This window comes from Mus musculus, chromosome 5, assembly GCF_000001635.26.
Source record: "Mus musculus strain C57BL/6J chromosome 5, GRCm38.p6 C57BL/6J".
In the NCBI taxonomy this organism is placed as follows: domain Eukaryota; kingdom Metazoa; phylum Chordata; class Mammalia; order Rodentia; family Muridae; genus Mus; species Mus musculus.
The window spans coordinates 103,064,202-103,077,214 of record NC_000071.6 but is presented as its reverse complement, the minus strand read 5'-3'; the positions used below and the strand labels follow the sequence as shown (position 1 = coordinate 103,077,214).

The following is a 13,013-nucleotide window of genomic DNA, read 5'->3' as shown; positions in this document are numbered from 1 at the left end:
CCGGAGCATTAGAAGGAGAGAAGGCTTCCAGCATACACACTTTGCTCTTGCACGAATTTTTGGTATTCTTACTAGTGTTGGGAATACAGGGGAACCACTGTGAACCCAAGTTGATAAACAGTAGCCAAGGGTCCTGCATTGAACTCCTTTCAAGGATAGTTTTGCCAAGACTGCTGCTAGTTCTTTCCCACACAGAAAGCACACATAGTGAATGGCTTTGCTGCTAGGGATTCCCCTAGCAGAATGCACTGTAGAAGTAGAATTTTACAGAGGATCCAGGCTAAGTTCCTAGCACCCACATTAGGCAGCTCACAATCACCTGTATGCCGTCTGGCTCCAATGTTCACCTATACACACCTGGTATATGTAAAGTCATGCAGGCACATGCATACACATAGGTAAAATAACTGATACAAAGTTAACTTTGTTTTAAAACTGACACATTACTACATAAAATTTATATTTAGCCGGGCAGTGATAGCACACGCCTTTAATCCCAGCACTTGGGAGGCAGAGGCAGGTGGATTTCTGAGTTCCAGGCCAGCCTGGTCTACAGAGTGAGTTCCAGGACAGCCAGGGCTATACAGAGAAACCCTGTCTCAAAAAAAAAAAGTTCATATTTAGTTGTTGAGTTCTAGTGGCCCTTTGATACTTGTATACATTGAGCAATGCTTGAATTGGGTTAACTATATTTCCTCAAAATATCATATTTTCTTTGTGGTTAAAATCATTCAGGGTGTCATCCCCAGCTCCTTTATAATATACACAGTACTCCCTTATCTTCAGGTTCACGTCTGTGTAATGACATGGTGAAGTTTTTTGTGGTCATATTTTTAAATTTCCATTTTTAAAGGTGGGGCTGTTTGACCTTATTTCTTAAATTTGTGATTGGACATAAGAAGTGAAGGATGGTTTGTGTTTCTATGAGTGGCCCTTTTGTTTAGGACAACCTTTCTTGTTTTCTTCTCTTTCAGTCCTCCAATTTTGACTGGAGTAAGGGCAGGCCACATTACTGCTTTGCCATCTTGATTATTCACATTCTAGTCCTTAATTGCCACCTTATGCCTCCAATTCAAATCAAGAAGTCTGTCTGATTTTTTTCTTTTTTTCTTTTTTTTTTTTGTATTGTTTACAAAGAGAACTCACACAGAAAGCCAGTCAGTCGGAGTAAATGAGCGCTCCTTGGGGCCACTCATCATGGCTTACAACTCATCTCTGTGTAAGGTCTTTGTAAGGTCAAATGTGACACTCAGCCAGTGGGCCCATTCTCAGGAACCCTCACAAGAAAAGTCTTTTTAATTCTGTGACAAGCTGGCCCAGCACTGGCTGGGCAGGGGGGCGCGGTGGGTGGTTCCTTTCTTCTGAAAATCACCCGCTGGGACAGAGGGTAGACACCACACACAATGCTAAGGTGGCGGTATCCAGTAGAATATACATTAAAACAGGTGTGGGGATTCTGCACTTCATTTTCTTCGAATCAAAATCTCTGCAGGGCTACCTGGAACAGGTGTTGTTCAGTGGCTCTGGCCATTTGCTACCAGAAAGGAGGCCGAGAAGAGTGTGCGCCATCCTCTGCTCCAGTAGGGGGCAGCACACTGCTTCATGCCCGCTTGTTTTTCCACAATGGTAGATCCCCCCCCCCCCCCCCCATATTTTTCTGGTCTTCAAAGGCTTCAGAAGTAAGTCCGTACTTCATTATGAAGTCACATGTGCAGGAACAAAGTCACATACTTTCCTTCCAAGCCTGACTTTTAACGTTTTGTTGGGACACTCTTATGATGTCTTTTTAATATTTTGGTTCATCTTATTAAACCTTTTGAACATTGTTTTGCTTTCTCTGAATAGTCTTCGATGGAAAAATGCATTGTTTCTCCTTGAAGTAACATTAGAAAATATAGAAATAAAGTTTAAAAAGAATAAAAATATAAAAGATTGGGCAGAAAAAATTAGGTAAACAGAATGGCAGGTTTGCCTTTATCTAAATGCTAAAATGCTCCAAGAAACGCCATACAAATCATATAGGGTTGATGTCATTATAAGAACTCTGTGTTTACTGTTTAAAAACACAGAAGTTGGGGTGAGAAGTTGGCCCAATAGGTAAGAACACGTGCGCTGCAAGCTTAAGGACCTGGACATGGGGGCCAAAGTTCAAATCCCTAGAACCCATGTTAAAAGCTGGGTATGGCCAAGCACACACACCGCTCTAACCCAGCACAATGGAGAGCAGAGGCAAGGAGGACGGCTGTGACTTGTCTGCTGCTAACCTCACTCGTGCTCAGTTAGGGAGCCTGTCTCAGGGGAGTATGGTGTGAGCAGTGGGGATCGGACAGGCAGCACCGAGTTCTCTTCTGGTCTCTCCATAGGATCATGTGTGCTACCCGCTGTACACATACATGCACATACATGACACATGTGCACACACATGTGCACACACACACACACACAGATGACAGAGAGAGAGAGAACACACACAGAGAGAGAACACAGAGAGAGACACACAGCAGAGATGACAGAGAGGAGACATACAGACAGACAGACAGGCACAGGCAGGGGTTAGAGAGAAAGAATCTTGTATTTTTTAAAACTTTCAAATTGCTTTCTTGTTCACATGTATGTGGGCATATGTGTGTATGCATGAATACATGCCTGTTTGAATGAACTTGGGCTCAAATGAATGCATGTGTAGACCCAAGGCCGACATCATGAGCCTTCATTGACTACTCTTTGCTGAGGTTGAGTCTCTCCTATGAACCAGAGCTTGCTGATGCAGCTAGTCTAGATAACAAGCTTGCTCCGGGGATCACACTTGTTTCTTAGCAGGGAAACTTGAGGCGGTACGACCTTCGCCTGAACCTCACATGGGTACTGGGGGGTCTGAACTCAGGTCTTCAGGGAAAGCTCTTCAACCACTGAGTCGCCTCCCCAGCTTCTGAGCCTCTGTTTCTAATTTGAAACACATGAGTAATGTAAATACACACACTCCCTGCTAAGTACTAGTGCTTAGTTATATAGTCACTACTCAGAAGGGAAGAAAATACTCAAGCATTAACTAGACTCACCAGGGCTCAGAACTGCTGCCCCTCACACCCTGGTTCTCGGTCTCCTGTTGCTTCCTAATGAAGAACACATAAGGATTTAGTACTGCTTTGAAGAGAAGGACCTGATTCCTGGTCCTGACATTATTTGGAAGTTGCATTACTCCTGTAATGGTCTTATGTTTTCAACAATGCTGATTACTCAGTTCTCTAAATGCACATGCACTTTAGCATACCACAACCCTTTAAAATATATGGTGGATGAAACATTTGGTGTAAGTAGCCCTTATAGGCAATGGCTAAGCACACACCAGCTTTTTAATGCCTTGTTTGAACTTATTCTTTGGTCTGGCATTTCAGCTAATGATGAAACGTCACTAATAAAAGTAAACCAAACTGAGATTTTATAGCATGGCTCTTTATTTTGTCCTGGGCCAGATTAAAATGCCATTTATTTGTTTACAAAGTTTTAACACGAGCAGGTTCTCTTTTTTTGGCACTCACATGAAGCATATTTTAAAAGATTTGTTTTGAATGTATCCCTGCATACCATGGCTTAGATGATTTTGGAGATTTCCGAGCCTGAGCATCATAAAAGTATAGGTGGCTTTAGGAAGTAAGGTGATGTAATATATCGTAATTTACATGCCTGTAGTTGGAAAGGAACTAAAAAAATAACCATTTATTACTTCAAGTGTGTACAAAGAATCATTTGTAGATGACTTGGCATAAGTCACTGTTCCCTGTTTTTATCTAGAACATGGTGTCTAGTATGTTTTGGTGTATGCCAACAGGGGACTACAGTCATATCCTCATAAGAATGCAGATAGTCTAACTCAGGGCTCTAAAGATTTAAAACAAACAAACTATAGTTCCCTATTAACTCATATTCCCATTAAATAAATGACTTTTTTAATGGTTAAGGGATACTTATTTTAATTTGCTTAAATTTTTTAATTACTTTGAAATGATAGTGGATATTTACATATTCTCTAACAATCATTATTATAAGAAATACTCTCTTAAATATAGTCATTGCAAAACAAACAAACAACCCAACCCAACCCAAACCAAGCCAAAACAAAACAGAAAACCAAAGGGGTAAGCAGGTAAATTAGGAAAACACTGACTACAAGAGGAGGTATGACTTACTCTGTTTGAAACATTGGATTAAGATATTATGTTTATTGGAGAATAGCTTTCTTTCCCTGTTCGCTCTATGCTGTATGGCTAGCAATTAAAAAGAAAAGAAAAAGCCTTGTAAGCTGCTAGGTGGGGTCACTGTCTGCTTTTGTGAGTCCTTTGTAGTACTGTGCTTTCGTTTAGAATTTAAAGAAGAGCGTGTGTGCACTTGTGCATGTGTGTGTGCCTGTGCGTGTTCATTGATGTGTGCATGCAATATTTATCATGATATCGGTAAAAGGGGCTGCTAGCAATATGCCCCAAATCAGAAGACTGACAGTGAAGAAGCTGTGGGTTTGCATGTGAGCTCCTGAAGCACAGAAGTCAGAGGGGCTGGGGGGGGGGGGGCTGAGAACTGCGCACTGGGAGAGGGGTGGCTTTGAGGGAGCAGAGGCTCTGCAGAGATAATCCTCGCTGCAAGAAGAGCTGTCTTGAAGCTGCTTCGCCTTCTAGCCTCTTTTCCACTTATCGTTTGCACAGAGTTTAGAGTTAATTATTTTTACAAATCATTTCCCTGTTGCCCTCTTCATTCTGATTCAGTTGCTAAGTGACTGGGAGATAAAGTGACCTCTGAATATATTCTTCTCATTATATTGTTAGATTTTCCACATCATTTAAGGGATGGATTTGTTCATGTAAGTTCATCACCTCTGTAGGATACAAGTTGACTTTTCACCTAATTAATAGTTCCTGTTGGCCTAGTTATTCTGAGGATGCATAATTAAAGCAATAATATAGTGGTTCAGCAGAATTGAGATTTAATTTTGTCTTTTGAATTACATGCCTAAAGTTTTATTTCTTTTCCTTGCTTAAAGCTTACTTGTTATGCCAATCCATGTTACAATAAATATTTTAAAAATCAATTCTTGAGCAAGTAGGAGATTATTTAATGGAAAATTTGAACCTTTAGAAGTTTAAAATAAATCTCTATACACATAATATGTTAATCTAATGATAATTCCTTATAGGCATTAATTCTGGCTTTTAAACTTTGAGTTATTCATTTTTCCTGATGGAGTCACTACTACAGTGGCTAACACAGAAGGGGTAGTGATAAATATTCATAGGGTGCAATTCTTTCCTGATTTAATATGGTGGAGTCAGAATTTTTAAAACATGAGGCTAATACTATAAATGACTATGTGTGTGTGTGTATAATTTGAGTATATACATACATACACACACACACACATACACACACACACACACACACACACACACACACACACATATATATATATGTACATACACATAAATAATTTGAGTAAAAATCAAAATGATTTTGGGGTCCTCAATACTTACTTTACTGTCTTCAGTCTTTGTGGCTGATAGTCAGATATAAGGTGCCAATTACTTACCTATGAGGCTGCCTCTGGTAGAACTATTGGGTGCTCCGGTGTTTACAAACGTAACCCTTTAGAGAGGACTCAAGAGAAAAAGAAACATTTTATCTCTTGTAACTGTTCAGAGACCCAGAGTATGCGGGGCTCTCCTACACTCATAGTGCAAACCTAGGATAAGTATGGGTGTATGGATGGGCACAGACTGGCCTGTGGGCATTTTCTTGGTTAATGATGGATGTGGACGAGCCAAGCTAACTGTGGCAGGTGGTGTGGAGTGTGTGAAAACACAGGCTAAGCAAGCTATGAGGAACGAGCCATCGAGCCTCGTTCCTCCATGGCGGCTGCTTCATTTACTGCCTCTGGGTTCCCACTTGAGTTTCTGCCCTGGCTTCCCTCAGTGACGGACTGCAGTTTGTGTTGTGTAAGCCAAATAAACCATTTGGGTCAGCGTTTCATTGATTTTGGTCAGTGATTCATCACAGCAATGAACAGCAAACTAGGACAGTGCACGGAAGGATAAATGCATTAACAAATGGCGAATAAGATACAGCTAGGCTCCCTCACGAGGGCCACTGGAATCTCTGACGTCGTGAAGATGGAGTCGGTATTAACCGATGAGCCAATCCAAGTGATGTTTTGTTAGCTTTAAAAATCTTGTGAATAATAGAAATGTATTAGAGTTAGCCTCTTACACTTCTCATACCAAATGTTATCCAAAACAATTGATTTGTTCCAGAAAATTTACATAGTTATGTTACTGGTTAAAGTGGTTTTTGTTTGTCACTTCTGCTACTCTGAATTAGTGGGGGGGGGGGAAGTTTGCTGATAGCGGATATCTTTATGTGTTACTAAATTTGAGATGAGACACTTCAATTTTATTTGTTTCTAATATGATTTTTTATTTATAAATCATAATTGTGCATGCTTATGAGGTACAGCGTGATGCTTTTTTTGTGTATTGTTTTAGGACAGTGTCTCACCTGTGGCCCTTGTTGGCTTTGAACTTATGGTCCTTTTGTGTGGTATTGATAAGTGTGCATCATCATGTCTGCATTAACGTGGGATGTTTTGATATGTATTCACCATGTGGCATGACTTAATAAAGCTAAATAACACATAAAATACCTAATTTATATATACTTTTTGATACCGAAATAATTCAAATTCACTAATTTTTTAAAAATACAATGTCATATGTGTTCATTGTCTATACTCAACCTGGCACATAGCTCTGAAGAGCTAAGAAGGGTTACTGGATCACATGCTGCTGTGGATGTTTGCAGAACCTACGAATCATTGACCTGAAACACTCACTGGAAAAAAAGACTGTATTTTCAACAAATGGCGTTGGGACCATGAGATATCTGTATGCACATGAATGAAACAAGTCTCAGACTCTCTGTTTACACAAACACCAACTCCAACTGGACCAGGAACCTCAGTGTAAGATCTGAAATTCTTAAACGCCTTGAGGAAACATTAGAGAATACTCCTTAAGACACTGACACAGATGAAGGCGTTCTGAATTGACCACTGCTCAGGAAATGAAGCCAACCCTTGACAGAGCTGCTGTACCGTAAGTCAACCACTTTGCTTGTACAGTACGTCAGCAGGAGAGCTGCCGCTAAAATCTTGTTAGGGTTTGAAACTGCATTTTCTTAATAACTAGGGCTGACGTGATGGTATGAGTTGATCAGCCCTAACACTTCTTTTGACAAATAGTTATTTGTGGCATTGCTCATTTGTACGTTTTATTTATTTATTTCCCTTCCTTTTGAGTTGTTCAGATTCCAAGTAGATATTGGATATGATCTCTTTCAGAGATGTGTGATTTGGTAAATATTTTCTTTAATTCTGTAGGCTGTCTCTTTTTCATTGCTTTTCTATTTTTTTTCCGTGCAGATCTTCCAAGTTTAATGTCATCTCAGAGTTTATTTTTGCCTTTTGTTTACTCCTCTAAATTTTTGCCCAGAACAAAATTGTAGAACTTTTACCCATATATTCGTATGTTTTTTTTAAAAGTCTTTAATGCATTTTGGGTCTATCTTTGTATTGTTGCACGGTGTTGGAGAGGGGTCCAAATGCTTTCTTTTGTATGTCACTATTCATTTCTCTAAACACCGCTTGATGATATTATCCAATATGCATTGTTGGTACCTTTGTTAAATTCCATTAACTGAGAGAAATGCCAAGGTATATATAAAGGAAAATCTATCAAACAGCAGCAGACTTCTCTGCAGAAACCTAAATGCTAGGAGAACTTTGTATGATGCGTTTTAAGTTCAGAAAGAAAATAACTGTCAACCAGGATTCCTTTTATCTGCAGCAAAGCTCTCCTTTGGAATCAGGGGAGAGATGGAGGCTTTCTCAGATGGCCATAAACAGGAATGATTTATGATCATTGAAATGGCAAAGCAGAAGATATTTAGGGATCCCTAGACACAGAAGGGAAATGTACATAACCATGAGAATTTGGGAAATAATAAATCTCATAGAAAGAAAGAATTATGTCAGAATTAGGAAAGTATCAAATAACAACTCTGGATAAAAATAAAGGCAATCTTAACAATGAAAGAGAAAAAGAAAAGGGCGTGGAGATTTAAAAACAACAAACACCCAATAAAATACCAGGAATGACACCATATTTTTAATACTATAAATTGTAAATGGTATTAAATTTTCAATTAGAAGACAAAGACTGGTTAGCCGTATTTGTAACAAACAAACAAACAACAACGACAACAGATGCTTCAGCTGTTTTCTCTGTGTGTGAAACTCAGGTCACTGGCAAAGGCCTGGGTAGATCAGAAGCAAAACAGGGATGATATTCCAAGCAAATGAAACTGTTAATGCAGACAGGGGCAGCCATCCTCATATCTGCAAAGCAAATTTCAAACAAAACTGACTGGAAGAGATAGCATTGCTCTCTGTGCTTCCGAATCTCAAGCATGAACTGGAATATGGGGGCAGATAACTTCAAGTGCAGTAGTGGGTGTAGTGGTTTGAGTGGGGGTGGCCCCACAGGCTCATATCCTTGAATGCTGAGTCCTCAGGGAGTGGCAGTGTTTGAAAGGATTGAAAGGCTTAGGATGTGTGACTTTGTCGCAGGACTCGAGTCACTGGGATGAGCTTTGAGGTTTCCAAAGCCCACACTACGTGCAGTGCTTCTCTCTCTGCCTATGGATCAGGTACTGCTGCCTCACCTGCCTGCATGCTGCCATGCTCCCAGCCTTGATTTTGACATACTAAGCCTCTGGAACTAGAAGCACGCCTCAATTAAATGCCTTCTCTTATAATAGTTGCCTTGGTTGTGATGTCTCTTCACAGTGGTAGAACACTGACAAGCACAGTCCATAATTAGTAAATTCTATTTTTTAGTCCACAATCAAAAGAATTTTTACTTTTAATGAATCAATATATTGGATTATTTTCTAGAGGTTTTCAGTTTACAGTGTTCTTTCAAGTTACCTGTTGGAGAAACCATTTTTTGCTACTATTTTTTTAAAAAACCATAATTTTGGTTAAAGGTTTCTTCTTTTACCTTTTTGTTCACAAGAGGGATGGAACTATAATTTTCTCATTTTGTACTGTCTTTGTGTGAAGAGCAGTCTCAAAAAAGTCAATAGGAGAATTTCTTATCTTTTTGTACTTTTATAATAGTTTGCATAAAAAGAAAGGTCTTCTCTGAGTTCCATGTGATTAAACATTTATGCTTGATTTATCTTGACTGGTGTGTGCCAATATCTTACCATGATGGTAAGATTTTAATTTCTATTTGTACCGTTATAATTTTCATAACACCAGCTTTCCATTTTAAAGCAGTTCTGTCAGTGTATATATTTGCTTAGTGAAGTTCCCTTTAATGACTGGTGTTATCGTTAGTAACATGCTGGTCTGTCAGTAATAACATCGGAGCAAACTCTGATGAAATTGTGTTTGTTGTATATGCTCCACATCTCAAAATACCTTTCATTTTTGTTACAATTTAGTTGTGATAGCCTATAGCTTATTCTTCTATTTAATGTGATTGTGGCTGACTTTTAAAGTTTACTTACATATAAAAATAGATTTTATATTTTACTTCAGCTTTTACTATCACAGTTTGTGTTAATTTCTTTTAAATATATATATAATTGATTGGTGTCTTGTCTGCATGTGGGTGTTAAAAGCCCTGGAACTGGGCTTACAGACAGGTATGGGCTGCTCTGTGGGTGCTGAGAGTTGAACCCAGGTCCTCTGGAAGAATAGTCAGTGCTCCTAACCACTGCGGCATCTCTCCAGTCCTCATGTTAAGTTCTTATTGATTGCAAGCTAGTATAGTTCCTATCTTCCAGAGCTGGGGCTAGAACAGAGAAAACGGTCTGGAAGGGTTGTATTTCCATCTCACTCTTCATCCACACAACACTTGGTGATCTTCCCATGCCACCCTAATGCTTATGGAAAGCAGAATTGAGAGACATTTCGGTGTGGGTACTTTGGTAGATCTGAAGAAAGGAAAGCAAAGACCGATCAGAGATGCCCAAGGTTCTTAAACATCAGTGTTTAGAGACTGAACGCCTTCTTCTCTGGGGCTTGCTTTGTCTCCATTAGGTCCTCATGCCTGTCTGCTCACATTTGCATGCTGTGTGTACCCATGTCTGCTCTACTGTTGGGCCACTGTAGGACTGCAGATGTTTGCTATGTTAAGTTCCTGGCTCTGTGTCAACATACCCACACATGCACACACGCACATACACACTTTCAGAGTCTATGGACATGGACAATATTTTAAGAAATGCTGTATAATGGGCCTCCCCTGCACATGTGTAGGAGATGTGTAGCTGGGTCTTCATGTGGCTCTGGAACAACTGAAACAGTGGCTATCCCCAAAGCTGATGCTGTACGTGGGCCATGTCCTTCTAGCAGGGCAGCCTTTAGCTGGGCTGCCTTGTCTGGTCTCAGTTGGAGAGGATGCATCTGGTCTCACAAAGACTTGATGTACCAAGGTGGGGGGATATCCAGGGAACCCCTTCCTGCTCAGAGGAGAAGAGGAGTGGGGAAAGGATTGTGGGAGGGAGTGACTGGGAGAGGATCAGTGAGCGGAATGTAAAGTGAATAAGTTTTAAAAAAAAGAATATATAAAAAGAAATGTTATGTAAGATATACAACTTTGAAATAGTTTTTTTTTGTTTTTGTTTTTTGTTTTTGTTTGTTTGTTTGTTTTGAGACAAGGTTTCTTTCTTTGTAGCCCTGGCTGTCCTGGAACTCTCTGTAGATCAGGCTGGCCTTGAACTCAGAAATTCGCCTGCCTTTGCTTCCCAAGTGCTGGGATTAAAGGCGTGTGCCACCACCACCTAGAAAGTACTTTCCATGCTTACATACATATGGGTAGAAGTTTATTCTGTTGTTCTGGTCTTTGCCTTGGGGTGAATGGTGGTACTTTCAGATCTCCTTGGCTTTATGTTTTAAGTGAGAAGTTGAAAAGCTTTGAAGGGCCGGATAGTAAATATCTTAGGCTTTGCTTGAACATGGTTCTTACAATTTCCTGACTTGGTCATTTAGTGTGGGAACAACTGCAGACCATATAAAGACTAAGGAAAGGCTATGTTCAACAGAGTTGTATTTACAAATACAGGCAGTGAACTGAGCTGGGCTGGCGGGGCCTTGTTTGTTGACTTCTGTTCAAAATAAGAGTTTATCTACATAAGAAGTTAAAAATACTTCATGTTGAGCATCACAAAGTTCTTAACGGAAAATACAACTTAATCTCATTTTCTCTATCTTTCAAGTGTCCTTACTTTCTATTTAGTTTTTTGCATATACTGAGAGAACCCTTTTGAGTATGGGTGAACAAAGTATTTGGGGTTCTGCTGTTTTTGTAATGTGCAGGTATCTTATTTACTTATAGTCCGCATATATTTGCAGCCTCTTAGGTGGGTCATTTATAATAAACCTAATATGCAATGTGTTTCACTTGTAGGTAAGGTGTTTGCTATATAGAAGTCCAACAGAACTGTTGGGATTTAACCAGTTTTTGAGCAGTCTGTCTTGTCCTTCACAGTAGAGTGCAGAGACAAACCATACAACCTGAAACTCAAGAACAATTAGGATTTCTTTTCAGTTTTTTCATTTATGGCTTTTTAAGCCGCCATAGTTTGGGTGGGATACCTGTGAATAAGATAGCTATGAATTACAAAAACAACAACAGAACCCTAAATACATTGTCTACCCATACTCAAAAGGGTTCTCTCATTATATGCAAAAGACTAGAAAAGAATTTCAGTGGGAACTTAAGCTATTAGGACACAAACCATGCTGTTATTTATGGAAGACACGTTTCACCAGTTCAACTTAACAAATTAGCAAGTGTCTCGTTCTTACAGTTTGGACAATAAAGATCATTTCTATTGCACAATGGTGCCAAGAAGCTCTCTATCCTTAGTTTCAAGAAATATGATTTCCAAACAAGTTTTTACAGTTCACTGATATTATCATAGTGAGTACTCTTCTCTTGGAACGATAAAGCCCCACAGTGACTTATTCAGCCTTGATATGGCATTTGGAGGCATTGTAATACAAACCAGGAAAGGTCAGCGAGCTTGCTTTTCATAGCGAGAACACTCAGTCATTAAAGATTTAAACACGTTATTTCTTTCAGTGGGTGTAATGAAGGCTATTATTTTCCCATGCCCACTCCAGCGGTACAGAACTAACCGGCTGTGCTGGAGAACATTTCTGACGTCATACCCAATGAGACTCTTCAGTCTGCTGAGTCCCTTTACCTGACCTTACTGGAAATTGACAGTCCTCAATTTGCAGGGATAATGAAAATACTTAGACTTGGGCCAGAGAAGGAAAGAGGTTTTGTTTGTTTTTCATTTAGATCCCTTTCTATTCGATAAACATTTACTTGACATCAGACACATAGGAAGGGCTCTGTTAGCTCCTGAGGTTCATTTCCTTGAAGGAGGTCATAACCTGCTTGGAGCAAACGTGTGGACAGAATTGAGAGTATTATGTAATCTCGTGTCTGAGATGTGACAGGGCACAGTGAGAAGACACAACCACAAAGGACTGGGGAGAACTCTCCAATTTGATACATGCAACCACAATGGAATAAAATGTTTCAATTCACAGAAATAAGCATTTTGGGAAACAAAACAACAAAATAAAACCAACATTTATAGTAGCATCTAAAACATGCATGCTTAAGAAAGAAAAAAAAATTAAAGGTATACAAATGCTATCCTTAAAATTCTTTCTTTGTGATCTTGTCATTTCTTGAAAACACAATTCCAAGCATGACAAAGGCAATGCATAGCAATGTTTATAACAAACGTAAGTAAAGTGTCTTGACTGATTTGAGTGGGAATGAAAGTCATTGCTGTAAGGTTCGAAAGCTGTAAGTGAAGTGTGCCAACATTGTTTGGAGCTAAATGACAGTAAGTTGAAAATACAAACGAGAGTTGCAAAT

The 13,013-nt window shown here is 39.5% G+C and overlaps 1 protein-coding gene across 12 annotated transcripts in view; it reads left to right on the top strand.

Moving 5' to 3' along the window:
• The window catches only part of Mapk10 (mitogen-activated protein kinase 10), a 304,058-nt gene that overhangs the window by 135,390 nt on the left and 155,655 nt on the right, over positions 1-13,013 (top strand). For 3 of the 12 annotated variants that reach the window (XM_030254516.1, XM_017320888.2, XM_017320891.2), the window contains exon 3: positions 6,844-7,136. The exons of the other annotated variants lie outside the window; for them this stretch is intronic. The gene's annotated coding sequence lies outside the window, so the exon portion shown is untranslated. The remainder of the gene's footprint in view (positions 1-6,843; positions 7,137-13,013) is intronic. 12 annotated transcript variants of the gene reach the window in all.